This window comes from Pelodiscus sinensis, chromosome 16 (assembly GCF_052426305.1).
Source record: "Pelodiscus sinensis isolate ZL-2025 chromosome 16, ASM5242630v1, whole genome shotgun sequence".
In the NCBI taxonomy this organism is placed as follows: domain Eukaryota; kingdom Metazoa; phylum Chordata; order Testudines; family Trionychidae; genus Pelodiscus; species Pelodiscus sinensis.
The window spans coordinates 29,948,865-29,965,230 of NC_143067.1; the positions used below are offsets into that span (position 1 = coordinate 29,948,865).

A 16,366-nucleotide genomic window follows, 5' to 3' on the forward strand; every position below is an offset into this window, starting at 1 on the left:
TCCCTTAATGTCTGCCCATCCTGACAGAATGATGGAGGTGAACACTTGAAGGTCTTTGTCTTGTATAGTTTGGATTCTTTCATGCTCCTGCATTGAAATATCAGAGGGGTAGCCGTGTTAGTCTGAATCTGCAAAAGCGGCGAGGAGACCTGTGGCACCTTATAGACTAACTGAAGTGTAGGAGCATAAGCTTTCATGGGCAAAGACCCACTTCGTCAGATGCATCTGACAAAGTGGGTCTTTGTCCACGAAAGCTTATGCTTCTACACTTCAGTTAGTCTATAAGGTGCCACAGGACTCCTCGCCGCTTTTGCATTGAAATAGAAAAGCAACTGGTTTGGTTGATGCTTTCTGTGTTTTTGTGTGTTTTCTGTGTTTGCTGGGTTAAGGAGACCGTATTCTTGTCCAGTTGATATATTTTCATTCTGCAAAGCTGCTCTGGTTAAGAAGTCAGATATGTACATCTTAGTTTATTTCTTGTAGTGTAAATGTAAGATATAGCATTGCAGTAGCAGGCACTGTAGTTGTCTTGTGGTTCCCTGCAAGTCCTGTTAGTATATCTTGTTAGTAGCACTGATATTCTTCTACTATAGGTTTAATCCCAAATGACACTCTCAACTAGTCTACCTGCTAGTGTCCAAATTATGGTGGAGTAGCTGCTTTCTTTATCCTTCAGCACTTGTCTTTGGCATTAAGTATTAAGAATATTTTTGCTTTGGCAGGTCAAGTAATATTTTTTCAGTTAGTTGTGAGCTCTTTTTAGTGGTTTGTTTGGTTTGCTTGGGTCTAAACAAATGCACATCTTGACTGAGCTTTGTAATAGATACCATGCTGCTTAGCTAACTGGGCTCTTTGACATTAAAAAATGATGCCATCTTTTTCCACTTGCTTTATTGTGCCCATTATTTTGGGGGGGGGGCTATGGGGTACTCTGTGAAGCAGATGCTATACTAGCCAAACTGTTTATTTCCAGATGTACAGGCCTAGACATCCTAGTCCATCTAACGCATCATAGTAATCATTTAGCAGCTTTGCTTCAGGGATGCCACAGTGTATTCTGTGCTTAGATTTTTGTTTGTTTGTTTGTTTTCCTTGTCTGTCATAAATCATTTGTGTCAGGTTTAGTATTACTAGTTGCATGTAGTCCCTTGTTTTAGCTGAAAGCAATGACTTCTGTATTATCTGTACTATCTGAAATTTCAGCCCATATACTTTCCCTTGAAGTATTCTGCTTGTAATTCAGAATGTTGTAATGGTATTATAATCATGTCATCAATATAATTTACATTTGGCTTGATTGTTTACGTTTTCTCTTTCGTCTCTTGCACAATGCTTTGTAGCCTAGCATATTCAGTCAGGTTCCAAATTCCATTTCATATTCAATTTCCTCTTTATTTGTGTGATGCTTCCTTGTATTCCTATCTAGTGTTAGTCTGAGCTTTACAGGCCATTTATGTTTTCGAGAATTTCTAGATCATCCTGGTCTGCTGCTGTTGTGCACAGATCCTGCTGGAGCACATGCAGCCTTTCCCCCTTACAGATAATAGTGTGATGGCTCTGTCGAGGAGTAGGCCCCCCTTGATGGTCCAGAAGTCCCCAAAGTTCAGGTCACTGCCCACTTTCTCCAGGGCAAACATGGCCCATAGGCTCAGTTCATAGCAAATGTCCCTCTATCAGAGTATATATGGCCTACAGGCCTAGTTCAGAGCACAGTTCCCTCTATCAGGGTAGATATGGCCTGAAGGCCTAGTCCAAAGGGAAGCCTCAAAACTTTTAGGGAGCTGGCCTGTTGTGGGGTAGGGAGATAGGGGGATCCGGACCCTCCCACTCCACCTGGTCCCAGCCCAGGGCCGTGTTGGCAGTGGAGAATTCCACTGCCTGCTTGGCAGAGATTCCTGTCAAAACACGCCCAGGTCCCAGAGAATAATCCTCTGCCCTGGGCCACTTCCTACCATTCCTGGTGCATTGTGCAGCTCTCATGGTGTCACTCGGTGAGTCAGGCCTTCCTGGATAGTGTCCCTGTCTGGGGCTGTTGCTGGAGCGGTGGCTGCTGAGGCTGCTGCTGTTGCTGTCAAGGTTGCTGCTGCTGGGGTTGCTGCTGTCACGGCAGCTGAGGCTGCTGCTGAGGTTCGGGCTGCTGCTGCTGCTGCAGCTCGGGCTGTTGCTGGGGCTGCTGCTGCTGGGGCTGCTCTGGAGCTCGGGCCTGAGCTCCTTCCCCTCTGGCAGTAAGCCTCAACTGAGTAGTTCCCTGGGCTTTTATACCGTGTCTCCCCTGTGAGCATGCTCAACAGGGTTGTGGGGGTGGGTTCTTTTCAGCCAGGTGGGCCAGGGCAACTCCCTGCTCCATATTGTGGGGTAGATACACCCCATCACAGACCTATATTTTGTTTTCCTTTTATACAGCCCCATTGAAATGTTGTTGATTTTTCCCATTCCAAAAAAATCTCTGCTGTTGAACACATGCTGTTCCTGGCTATTGGCATAGTGACACAAATCAGGTCCAATATAATTATTAGTTTTTTCCTTTTATTTGCTATCCCATTAGTTTCTGTTTTGACACATCCACAGGAGCTGATTCAATTCTGACACAATGTTCTGTTTGTGAGCACAAAGAGCTAGAGTCAAGACACTGCAACACGCAGAACTTATTTGTTCTTCTTTCATCATAAAAAGAACAGTTCTCAGCTGATTGACAGTTCAGAAAAAAGTGCTCTATCGCTAGGCAAAATATCAATTTGTCCTGTAGCCTAACCTAAGCATCTAAACAGAGCTACCACTGAAAAATAAGAATGAGGTGGGAAAACCTCCAAAGTTAGGGAGTTCAGATGTGAATTTTCATTAAAATAAAAGTAGGGCGGTTTAGTGAAAGCTTATATCAACTATTCTGATCTTGTAAGTCTACGAATTGCTCTGGTCTTCTTCTGACATTGAGCCTTCCATTTCAGATTCCAGTTCGATATAACTCCAGAAGTTCTGGCATTTTTGCATACTCACTTGTAGCACTTTGAAAATACCCAAAGACAAACAATGCTTAAATATCTCAAAAATGTATGAATGGTGAAGAGCGGACACTTATATATATTTTATATAACCCACTTTACCCAAGACTAAATAAAATGTACATAATGTAATTATAGTTACTGCTGGCACGTTATCAAGAAACAGCTGGGTTTGTCAAATAGGGGACAAATATAATTCTGTATAACCTCTTCAAACATTAAAAAAAAACACACAAAATGATATCTTTCCTGTATTCCAGACCCATTTTTCTCCCTCTTCCTCTATTCCTGTTTCATTTCTATCTACCTCTTTTGCTTTTCTCTCACCTTCCTCTCTCTGTCTCCATTCATTTCTTCTTTCTTTCTCCATTTCTCCTGTTTTCTTTTCCCTCGTTTTGAAATCAGATGCCATCATTAAGAACTCATGCTCAAGTCTTCTATTGATTTCTGCCATTGATTCTTATCTGGGTTTAGGTAAGATAAATATTATAAATTATACTGAACTTAACAGGGAAAAAAATCTAACAAATCATAAATCGCTGAAAAACTGAGTTTATTAGTGTGCAGAGTATTCTAATTCCATAAATAAGCTGATGCTTTTTAAATTTCCTGTCTTTTGTTGGAAACACAGCTTCACTTAATAATAGTCCTACAGAGGAGAGGCAGTATTTAGTTTCATATCAATCCACGAGCAATATTCAGTAATATATTTAGCACAATGTTTAAGAAGGCACTGTCTAAGCTTAAACTCCCACCCATTTTGTCAAACCGAGGTAACAAATTAAATTACTGTAGACAAAACTCAGCCAGAGAAGCAAAGTTCAGATCCGTCATTTAATCCCTGCATATCTGTGGGGGAGAGGGGCTGGAATCAGTATGTCAGTTTGGACCCATTCCTTTTTATAGAGGAAAGCAAAATGTATACATATAACCAATAGAATATGAACCAATTTGTCACAGTCCACTTAGCTTCATGAAGGAGACAGATGCATACAGTGCAGAGGAAATCAGAAAAAATATTTTTTCTCACAGAATCAAAAATAAAAGATGGACGAGTGTTCAGTTCTGGCAGAAAGCCTCAATTATTAAATCTATACATCATTTCATGTATTCAAAACATGTTTTAATAATCCTCTTGCCATCTGCTTCAGTATTATCCCTGCTTTTAGTAAATTAATGTAAAAGGCCCTGATTCAGGAGGTGGCAGAGGGTTTCCAGCTTTCTACTTGCATATAGCTGAACATCCTTGCTACCCCCCTCTGCTCTGTCCCGCCTCCGAGACCCTGCTTCTGTCCTACCCCTTCTCTAAGGTCTCGCTGCCTGCTCAGTCCATCTCTCCCCTCTGTTGCTTGCTCTCCCCATCCTCACTTACTCATTTTCATTATACTGGCTCATGGGGTTGGAGTGTGGCAGGGTAATGTGGGCTCTGAAATGGTGCCAGAAATGAGGAATTCAGGGAATGTGAAGGGACACTGGGCTGAGGCAATTAGTTGGAAATGCGAGAGTGGGTGAGGAATCTGACTGGGAGTCTGGGATCTGGAGTGGGGCCAGGGATGAGTGGCCTGGAATGCAGGAAGAGAATCCAAGTTGGGGAGTGGAGTCAAGGGAACCAGAGAATGGGATGGGGCTTCAGCATGAGCCAGGGGTTGGGACGCATAGAAAAGTGAGAGACCTGGCTGGAGGTGCAGCCTACTTTGGGCAAGGGGTTGTATGCAATGACCTCCTGTAGTCTCTTCCAACCCTGTGATTCTGTGATTCTATGCAGACTCTGGGATGGGGCTGGAGATTAGGCCAGTTGGGACCAAGGGGTTTGGAAGGTAAGAGGGGAACCAGGTTGGGACATAGGGGGAGCCAAGGGTGCATGCTCCAGGTGGTGCTTATCTCCCCTTGTATGTAAGAAATACATAATTGTAATTAACTGCAGGATTCAGTACCTGCAATGTGTTCTTTAAAACATGAAAACCCAGGCTCAGTGCAGAATTCAGAGGGTAGATGTTCCATCATTTCATGATGGCATGAAAATACAGGTTGTATCTCCCTGATCTGACACTCTCGGGAACTGACCAGACCCAAACCAGGGGATATAGAACTCTAGTAGTTCTGTTATTTATGCCTTCTCATAACATAAGAATGAGGTTTCACCCAATTAAATTAATAGGCAGCAAGTTTAAAATAAACAAAGGGAAATAGTTCTTCACAAAAAGCAGTCAACCTGTGGAGTGAACAGTAACCTTTGCCAGAAGGGCTTTTGAAGGCCAAGATTATAACAGCGTTAAAAAATGAGTTCATGGAGGATTGGTCCATCCACGGCTATTAGCCAGGATGGGCAGGGACGGTGTCCCTATCTACTGTTTGCCAGAAACTGGAAGTGAGTGACAGGGGAGGGAATCACTTGTTGATTACCTGTTCTGTTCATTCCCTCTGCGGCATCTGGCATTGGCCAGTGCTGGAAGACAGGATACTGGATTAGATGGATCTTTGGTCTGACCCAGTATGGCCGTTCTTATGTTCTTATGCAAGTGGATTGGAGGAAGGCTGTTACGTGTTCTGGAGAGATTTTAGCTCCAAGTATTGAGATCTCTCCACTGTTCATTGAAGTCATTCATACCTGAGTAGATTTTGCGCCTTGATCTATTGTTGGTGTCCAAAGTGGCATTAGTGGCTAAAAGCATTGCCTGTGTCTGATTGGATTTTGTCCCCTCTCCATAACCCCACTTGGCCCCTTATGCCCCAGGGTCACTTTCTCTGATATGAGGAGTATAAGGTAATGAGAAACTAAATGTCGGTGCTGTTTTTTAGTCTTCGGGTCTGCCCTTTTGCCTTCTCTGAAATAATCCAGTTGACCAGCCTCCTCTAGAGCGCCATGGTAGAGCATCATTTAGCTGAGCAAGTCAAGTTTGAAAGTAGTTTATTAAGTACTAAAAGAAATTTTTCATATGGCTAACTCAACAAAGCAAACCCTTCCATTTCATTTATTAGATTGTGTTTTAAACCATTTCTATAGCAATTAGAAACCATCCTGCCACCTCTGCACTGTGACTATAGAGTAGTTCTTTGCCTAAATATCAAGTTTGAATACCAAGGCACAGGGTGATTCTCACTTGCAAAATACTTATCTAGTTCCCTGGTTGTATACGGCTGTGTCTACATTGGCGCGATCTTGCGCCAAAGCGGCCTCATTTACACAAAAACATGCTGCCTGGTGAGGAGTTCTTGCGAAAGAACACTGACGTTCTAATGTGTGAAATCAGTGCTTCTTGTGCAAGAACTATGATGCTCCCGCTCAGGAATAAGCCCTCTTGCGCAACTGTTCTTGCGCAAGAGGGCAATGTAGACAGGCAACATGAATTTCTTGCGCAAGAAAGCCCTGTGGTTAAAATGGCCATCAGAGCTTTCTTGCGCAAGAGAGCGTCTACACTGGCATGGATGCTCTTGTGCAAAAGCACATCTCTTGTGCAAAGGCACATGCCAATGTAGACGCTCTCTTGCAAAGAAGTCTTGCGTTAGTGCAAAGAAGTGAGTGCAAAGAAGTCTTGCGTTAAAGAGTATTTGTGCAAGATCATGCCAATGTAGACGTAGCCATAATGAATCTCAGATGCCTCTGTCTGTCTTCTCAGATTAACTTGGGGTGGCTGCTAAAACATGAATGACAAAACCCTACTTGCAAAAGGATTCAGGTCAAGTCAGCTGTTGGTGATTCAAACCTTCTATTTCAGTGTCTGCTGTGCAATATATATTTTCCACATAGCAAGTCGATCGTATACCACAGGTAGTACTTTTAAATATACATATTAAAATAAGTATCTAAAATATAGATCCCATTTATTTCCTCATTTCACCTTCTTTTCTATCAAGGTAACACCTAGAAGGCCTCAACTGGGATTAGCACCCCACTGCAATATGTACCATATAAATGCATTGTAAGACACAATCCTGGCCAAAAAGCTTACAAATTACATAGATGAGCCTGATGGTGCATAGGATATACAGTATACACAGATGAATGGCATAAGCGATGTGCTCAAATTCACAGCAAAAGTATCTGGAACATCCAGGAACTAAAACCAGATCACCTGAGTCCTACTCCAGTTCTGTAAACACAAAACTTATCCTTCCTCCTACCCATCCTATTTCAGAGTGAGTGCAAATGGTAAAAGAAAACCAAAAGAAAACCCCAACCAGAAGTGGTTTGTAGCTCACAAACATTTAAGAGTTGAGTTAAGTTTAAATTTATTTAAGAAGCTTGTGTTTAGTGGGTAATTCTGAAATGGCTATAGCATCATTGACAGCCAACAGAAAGCTCTATTTGTGATCAGATATGCTCTTTCCTATTCCAAGAACAGTGTAAGTAATAGTATTTTTTAACTGCTGTGACTAGGCTTTTTATTCTGCATTATGAACAGCTATAAAATGTGACTTTCATGCTTGTATTTAAACCAGGATTTACTATCTGCTTTTTGGGGGGGAAAGAAGGGAGAGATGTGCAGCACTGAAGTGCAATAGTAAAATGCCAGCGTTGGGGTATCCATAGCAGAACAGCCTGAAAAAAAATCACTCTAGTCTTTTGCTCTTGCATACAAATCACTCTTTAGCCATGTAGGATGCAGAATACAGTCATTGCTGGAAAAATAATAGACAAAGAAAACTGAGATATTTTCTATGCAGAGTCCACTTTAGTAGCCACCCTTCCTAAAACCTCTCTTGGAAATATGAAACAACTCTCCAGAACCAATTTCAGATGCTTTTCCACTAATTTGTTGGCTTTTTCTAGCCCTAATGCCTCATTGCCTATCTAATCAGCAGGAAGCGTCTTTGCTCCACCCTGATTTCTGATTTGACTTTCCTGCTAAAGGGTTTCAGCTGCAGCTGAAAACCCTGCTCCAACCTGTTAACCTACATCTTTTTTTAGGCCAACAGTAAGACTTGGGCAATATGTACCAGCCTCTCTAGTGCTGCCTAACCCAGTCACATGTCATGATTCACATTTGCCAGATAGCCCCTTTGCACTTGCTTTGCAAATGGGAGCGGGTCATAATGTAGTAGTATTAGCCTCCAGCTACTCCCTCTCTCCTCCAAGAAATTACCCTTGGCACAAGAGATAGTCTGCAGAATTGCAGAACTGGGTCAATGCCATCGCAAAAGACCACAGGTCAGGGAGCATTTTGGTATGTGTGGGAGGAGTTTTGGAGGTGAGAAGAGGAATGGCAAAATTGTTCTGGCCTCATTTTGCATCACACTCTTTTTGTGGATATATGTGATGAGCACTGAGTTTTCTTTTCTAGAAGGCAAGGTTCTACAAGAACTTTTTGTGGCCAGAGTCCCTCCTTTCCTGACCAGTGTTTGGGCTGGAAGTCTTCCCCTTTTGTCAGAAGTTGGGGCTTGCAGCTAGTTACTGGGGTGGGGAGCCCAGCCGCTCCTTCTGGGACTCCCTCCCCTGCTGTTTCTAGCTCTGTAATACAGAAAAAGGTTTGTGAGCTTCCATAAAAAGCATGTCTAACAATCCAGTACATGCTGCTTGGAGATCTCCTAAAAAGCTTGTAAGCAAAATTAATTTATCTCAGTGAAATCCCAGTGAAAATAAATGCAATCAACAACAAAAGGTATAATAAACAAATAGTAATGAGTGCAACTGATGTTTTAAAAGACGCATACCACATGTGTTAATATACCTAATAGCATGTGTAATGCACTTAGATAAAAATCTCATTGCTAATTTACTGAATTATAAAGCACAGCAAAGTGAACAGTGATAGGCAAATAGACAATATTGAATTGCATGAGCCACCTCTGTTAGGATATTATTTTGAGTAGGGGGAAGAATTTACACTAGTTACTTTGTGATGATTTGTGACTGGGTAGATGCCATCTTTTGTTAACCTGGTCTTCATGAAGTGAAAGCCACGTTTATTAGTTTTCTTTCATTTTCTTGTTTTGCAGAATATGTTATGAGTACTGCTGAGTTCAGCTGTATTCACAATAAAATGACAAATCCAGGACAATTGCTTACAAACAGCTATAGAGCACCAACAACAACACAGCAATAAAGTAATGGATCAAAATATTTGGTTTGTATTGGTTCTTTTTTTAGAAAGTCAGAGGCTTAGGATCTATAAGCCAATAATTCAACTTGTTAAAATGCTCTTTAGTGGCTATTTTGGTTGGTCTCTCCTGTTATGATTGATGTGTAAAAGGGAAGTCAAATCCCCCGGAGCCATTGATTCCCCTATGAGGGGCACGTACAATATACATACATTGCTAATGCTTAGATATATTTGCTATTTGTATAGGAGTAAGACATGACAAAGGTCAAGGCCTGTCACAGGTAATAACTTATAATAAGGAGACGAGGGGAAGTGAAACCAGTCTTCTGTTAAGTGGAGATATGGATAGATTCCACATCCTTTAAACTTGTGACCGGCTCAAGCAGGAAAGGAAAAAGGGAAGTATGGCTTGCCCATTGTTCAGCAAGTAGGCACTGTATTTAACCTCATTTGGAAAATTAACCTGACCTATAGGAATGCTAAACGTCAAAAATGAAGTAACCTATCATGTTAAGGCACCTAAACCAGGAAGGATGTTAACCCTATAAAAACCCCTGCATATGAGATGTTGGGGGTCGGCTCTGATTTGAACATTGAGTTCCTTAGCCGTACCGTGGTTGCAACCAATAAACTTGAGTTGGACCCAGCCTGAAAGTGTGACTCTCTTCTTGGGGTAAATCAGACTAGCCTCCAAGGGGACGAAACCTTGCAATTTATGCAACAAATTGGCACCCCAGATGGGACATCCCTTGGACTACTCCGGAGTCGGACGACAAGATTCGCCGTAGGTGACCGTGAAGTGCGCACCGGACTGTTTGAGTCCGTCACGGCACCGAAAGCGTGAGTCGGGACATCCGGAAAGTTAAAGGAGTCTCTATTGAATGAGTCACACGAGGCTGTCAGGTCCGAAGAAAAGAGGAAGGCGCCGGGGTATAGACGGAGTGAGTATACCTATTCCTGTGTTCTAGCAGATATTGATCTGTAAGTTTGCACTCAGCATATAGGTCTGAGTATTTGTTTGTCCCCCGGGGGCATTGCGTTCAGCACATAGGTCTGAACATTGGAAAGAACACAATATTGTGGAATTGGGTCGCTCCCAAAATGGTAGAAACCTCTGTAAGCCCCAGAAGGAACACCATGAACCCGTGGGTTGCATGGGGAAGTTATGAGGAGTTAGGAAAACTCCAGTGGATTGCTTTTTTTTTTAGTAGGAGTACTCTTGTTCTTTGTTTTAATGATTTGTTGGAAACCTAAATTGTGAAACCACAGGTTTGTGTGTAAGCATAACTGTCGCTGACCAGGTCTGAGACTTAAGCTGACTCCAGCCGCCCCAAGAATCCTGCAAGGGGAAACCCGATGACCAGGATTTCTTGATTGCAAGGGGGGTCAGCCGAACCTCGTGACCCAGCGAGTCTCCAAGCCCCCTGTTTGTCTATATTTGTTGCTGTCTAATAGGCCCGTCTTAAGTGTCACGGCTCCATAAGGGCACACCGGTGTCTCTAGTGAGGCAGCCAAGCGCTGGACCCCTCTCTGAGTTCGGACGCTAAAAGCTGGTGTGGTGTCATTCCATCGACACACGGAGCCGCGATAAAAGCTTGTTGACTGTGTGTGTGTGTGTGCGCGCAATATATATAAATAGATAGATATGGGTTCGGGAAGTTCCCGGATAGAAAACTCCGCAACCCCATTGGGATGCATGTTACAGAATTTTAGTAATTTTAAAAGTGACTATAGAGTAAAAATGGCAAAAGATGAGTTAATTAAATTTTGTCAACTTGAGTGGCCTACTTTTGGTGTCGGATGGCCAGATACGGGCTCCTTTGATGTAAACCTGGTATCCCTAACACATAGCGTTGTGACGCGGGACGGACAGTGGGATCACTTCCCATATATTGATTGTTGGTTATTCCACGTCCAGATCGACCAAAATGGATATTAAAATGTAGTATGGGTGTGTGTAAGGTCATGGCTGCAAAGGCAAAGACCTTGGGAGGTAAAAGCCCTGAAATACTGGCTCCCTCTAGTGATGAGGAATTTGAGTCCTATGGAAAGAAGAGGAAACCCCCTTCTTCTTCAGGAGGGTCTAGCCCTATTAGAGAGAATGAGAATTGTTCCTCTCCTGCCACTTCAGGAGGAAACAGTAACTCTGAAATCATAAGTGAACTTACATCTGAAAAGTTACCCCCCCCTTATCAGACTCCTGCTGGTCCTGGATTCACTTCAGCCCCCCCTGCAGAGGCTGAAGTGAGGGGGGCTGAGCCAACAGGGTGGACTACTCAATTCGGGCAAAAAAATACTTCTTGCGAAAAGGCCCATCAGATCCGGGATCATCATACCATCAGTACCCCCTTAGAGAAGTAATAGAGGAGGGAAGATAAGAGAGCGCAGAAGCAGATGGCAGTGCTGGCTGCAGCACTCTCCAGCAACCAGAGGCCGGACCATAAGGGGCCCCCTCAGAAAGGAAAGGGACGGGTAGCAGTTGATGGATGTGTGCACTGACGGGAAAAAGGACATTGGAAGAGAGACTGCCCAAAAATAGAAGGCAAAGGGGAAGAAAAGACAACCGGAGAACCGCCAGATGCGGGCAGAATCCTCCGGAGAAGAATCTAGTTGAAGGGGACGGAAATCTAAGGCCACTACCCTACGAGCTAAAGCTCGAAAGGATCCCATGGTAAAAATAAGGGTGGGTGGCAGGGACTATGAGGCTCTGGTGGATATTGGAGCCACGTTCTCTATGATCCCCATAAAACCCCCTTCAGCTAAAGAAAGTGGAAAGCATGTGATGATAGAAGGAATTGAGGGAAAGAGAAGCAGGCTACCCGTATGTAGACCCCTCCTCACGAAGATTAGAAAAAATTATGTTAGAGCATGCCTTTGTTGTTTCATCTGCATGCCCAGTTGCCCTGCTAGGGCGAGATATGCTAATTAAGCTGCAAGCTGAAATTTTCTTCCGTAGTGATCAGAATGTAGTGCAGCTGCCGGTGAAACAGGGCTCAAATTACCAGATGGCTCTCTGTGCAGCTGAAATGCTGTTAGAGACAAAAGGGACTGAGGTCTTAGAAGGAGTCAATCCATGTGTATGGGCAGATGAGACCCCTGCCCGAGCAAAGTTTGTGACTCCAGTAAGAATTCCTCTCATTGAAGGAGAAGGCTCTGTGGGTGTAAAGCCATATCCCCTGAGAGAAAAAAGAGCCACCTGGATAGGCTTAAAGCCATTAATCGAACAATTCAAAAGATATGGCTAGGTAGTAGAAAGTTCCTCTCCCTTCAACACCCCTATTTTAGGGATGCCAAAACTGGATAGCGTCTCTTATAGACTCGTGCAAGACTTACGGGCAATAAATAAGAAAGTTCTTGTAGACCATCCTATGGTCCCCAACCCACACACTATCTTAACACAAATTCCAGCAGACACAACAGTGTTTATGGTATTAGACTTGAAAGATGCTTTCTTTTCTATACCTTTACACAAAGATAGTTGGAAATTATTTGCTTTTGAATGGGAAGACCCGGACACCCATCACAAAACCCAGCTGTTGTGGACTGTGTTGCCCCAGGGTTTTGTGTCATCCCCCCATATTTTTGGGACGACATTGCAAAAAGACTTAGAAGACTGGAGGGGGCAGCACCCTGAGGTAGCTCTCCTCCAGTATATTGATGATTTGTTGATTACCAGTCCTGATATGCAAAAGGGAAAAAGGGCAACGGAGCCCCTGTTGAATGCCCTAGGGAAGAAGGGATATAAAGTTTCACAAGAGAAGGCCCAAATATGCACCTTCCTAAGCTATGAGATTGAAAAGGGAATGCGGGCTTTGAGCAAGGATCGAATCCAAGCAACTTCAGGAAATTCTCAAGCCCTTCTTAGCAAATAGATAACGACAGCCTCTACGGCTAGAAACGCAGGCAACCCAAAGATGTTTCACAACATATGAGTGGGGGCCATCCAGAGGAAAAAACATAACAAACAGTTAAAACCTTTCCCTCACACGCCGTTATAATTGGCTTGAGGGCGTGGGGGAAGGTAACTTAAAAGCCACCCAGATGTCAACCAGTAGAAATTGAATGTGAAGATGTAATCACTAAAAACTAAATCTGCCCTAACAAGGAGACACATTCTGCAACATAAATCTCCTTACAGAACATGAGCAAGTGATTCACCCCAGAGCCAGCAGCATAACTCAACTGCTGCAGCCTGGATGTTATGAAAATCATATTCTGAAAAGAATTAGGAAGTGTGGGGGCTAATTAGAAAGCCCACTCTCCTTACCAAATTAATGCTAGACAAATCTGTGTAATTAAGAAAAGTAATTTAGCAGGATCAAGACAGATCATAAGAGGAAAAAAAAGAGCCCGGTCTGCAATACAAGAGGGAAACTGAACCATGCCACTGTTGGGGAGGGCTAGCAACTCTAAGGTAATTCAAGGGAGTGGAAGGTCACGAGTACCGATGAAGCGCTCTTGTTCTCAGAAAGTTGCAGCTCACTCGCACATGAAAATGGTAAGGAACTAGCTGTAACCTGTTCCCCTTGCAGATCTTAGGCAGTATTTTAAGTTATAATAGGCCACCCCGATGGGGGGGGAGAAATGTTTTCTTGTCTTTCAGATCATCAGAAAGCGCTGGCGCCAGTTGAAGAAAAACAACAACAAAATGCCATGGTTCTGTGTCATGACATGTGTTTGTGTTCTGTCCAAGTTTGTCTTGTGTGTCTTAATTGTAATACGTATTGCAAATGTTGTGAATAGAAAATTGTTTCGGCTAGGAGAATGTTAACAATGTCTCCACAGGTGAACAAAAAGAACTGGAAGGAAGCAAGGAGTACATCACGTGAACAGAAGGATGGGAGACAGTACTAGCTCCTTCCCACCAGACTAGTTTTGTTTTAATGACCATTGCTAACTTGCCCTCATTTGGATATCATCAACAAGGACTTTAAGGACAAAATGGAGCCTCCCAGTTGTGCACCATGCCCTGAACAGGCCCCTGTTCCAGAACAAGGACAACTGTCACTGATCCTTACCTTGATGATGTTCCACACTGGTACAGACCAGCTGTGTGCTAGACTGGTTAATCAAATTGGCAAATGCCTGATTAGGCAATGACAAGGCTTAGCAGATACCATCGCAGATTGGTTTGAGCCTGGTAACCCTATCAGCAACACTTATGTCATAGCCCAGAAATTGTATGAGAATCCAGACTTGTAAATGCAGTAATATCCAGTGCCCGTAAAGGCCTACACACCAGCCAAGCTAATCAATTGATCCTAAATAGTTTGAAGGATCTGTCCAGCTCTGTAGACCTAACCTGATGTTTGGACCAGAAGCTAATTGGATTGGAAGTAAAATAAAGAAATTAGAAGGCCAGTATTGAAGAATAAGGTAAGCTTTAGCCACTACCACTTAGTTCTTATGGTGGTGAGTCCCCAATCTCCCCTGTGCCTACCCATTGGAGTAGGGAAAGAGAGAATCCATGAGGACCCAAAGGCCCACCTGGACAGGGCATAGTACAACCATTTGTTTTTGGTCCCTCTGAGGATTCCTCACTCAGATCAGATCAGAATGGTAACCTCCCTGCCTGTACCAAAGCAAGGGCATATAGATAGAATAGAAGGCATTGCTTATTCTGAAGGTGTGGGAGCCTCCCTATACCCAGGGATTGTTGTACCCACTTTGATAAGGAAATTTTATGTACCTGCCCATTTAACATCATGACGAATCTGCCTAGGCTTGATGTGGTTGTCATAGAAAAACAAATGAACATCGAGCTGGTCCAAATGAACGGTACCTACTGGTGTTTGACTACCCAGACAGATCACTCCATCCTGCCCCTCTGTATATCCGTCTGTGTGCATAACGGTCCCTCATCAAGCGGCCTAACCGTCAATAGAATGTGGACATATCGCACTTTGGTAGTGGAGATAACTACACATGAGATGCTGAGTGGCATGGCGGAAGTAAGTACCAAGAGGAGGGTTTACTGGCCCTGCAGGCAAGGATCAAGAAGTTGGTGGCCAATGCCCAAAGATATATTGGGGCTAGCCGTCTGAGGTACACACAGATAGGGAAACACCGTGGACCATGCCAACCACCTATCTCTGCAGCACTCAACCAGGCAGTAGAGGTCAAACCTATAATCATGGGCAGTGCCAGTAAGGCGACGAAATATCTTGGGGATGGATTTGAATAGTGTTTGCCAAATTATGTAGAGAGTTTAAATATTAACATTTATAATAATGATAGTGCTGTACCAGCACTTCCAGAGTAAATTAAAATCCCTTAAATTGTTGTATTTAACCTAGTAGATTAAGAAGAACCCCAAAGTCAAGAGGAAAGAACTATAGGAGTAAACTGAGGCAGTCCATGGTATCTTGCTAAGGACTGACAAACTCAAATAATTAAGTCAGCCCGAGAAGCGTATGCTACAGCAGTAACTGCGACCCTGGTTCCCCTGGCAACCACATGCCAAAAAGGCCTCACTTTATAAGGCCGGTATCAAGCAACCGCGTGGGATTGTTTTTATGGTTTGCTTTATTCCTAGGAAATAACCTTGGTTCCAAAAGAGCTAGCTGGCTTTTGGCTCAGAGAATAAAGACTCTTATGTCCATCAGCGCTGTGAAGTGCCAAGAACTGACTGTTAGCCAATGCTTCCCATTGCAAAATGATCCTACCCCGACTGCTGATAAGCCTCTCTCTTCTGGTCCTGCTTTCCCACCTGTTGGACACCAGAAGAATCGAAATATTACAGGGTGATGTGCTAGTAACCTCTCCCCTGCATGATGCTGAACCACGACTGTTTCAAAGAAAAAGAGGAAAACTCTTGTTGTGCTATGTTGGTACACATTCCTGTTTAGTTTTGTTTTGTTGTGATTATATTATGCTTAATGCCCTGTTTTATACCTTGTATAATTGCCTCTATATGTCGCACTGTATTGACTACTGTCAACCGTGAAATGCTTGTACATTACCAAAGATTAGCCAAAGAAGAAACTGATGAGGTATAAGAAAGAGAAAGCCTCTTGAGGGGGGAATTGATGTGTAAAAGGGAAGTCAAATCCCCCGGAGCCATTGATTCCCCTATGAGGGGCACGTACAATATACATACATTGCTAATGCTTAGATATATTTGCTATTTGTATAGGAGTAAGACATGACAAAGGTCAAGGCCTGTCACAGGTAATAACTTATAATAAGGAGACGAGGGGAAGTGAAACCAGTCTTCTGTTAAGTGGAGATATGGATAGATTCCACATCCTTTAAACTTGTGACCGGCTCAAGCAGGAAAGGAAAAAGGGAAGTATGGCTTGCCCATTGTTCAGCAAGTAGGCACTG

The 16,366-nt window shown here is 43.3% G+C and overlaps 1 long non-coding RNA gene across 1 annotated transcript; it reads left to right on the forward strand.

Moving 5' to 3' along the window:
• Positions 1-9,181: 9,181 nt before the first annotated feature.
• On the forward strand, positions 9,182-15,920 carry LOC149523520 (uncharacterized). The gene is made up of 2 exons (XR_016346974.1): positions 9,182-9,981; positions 13,826-15,920. It is a non-coding gene; the product is annotated as an uncharacterized LOC149523520 (long non-coding RNA).
• The last annotated feature ends 446 nt before the right edge of the window (positions 15,921-16,366 follow it).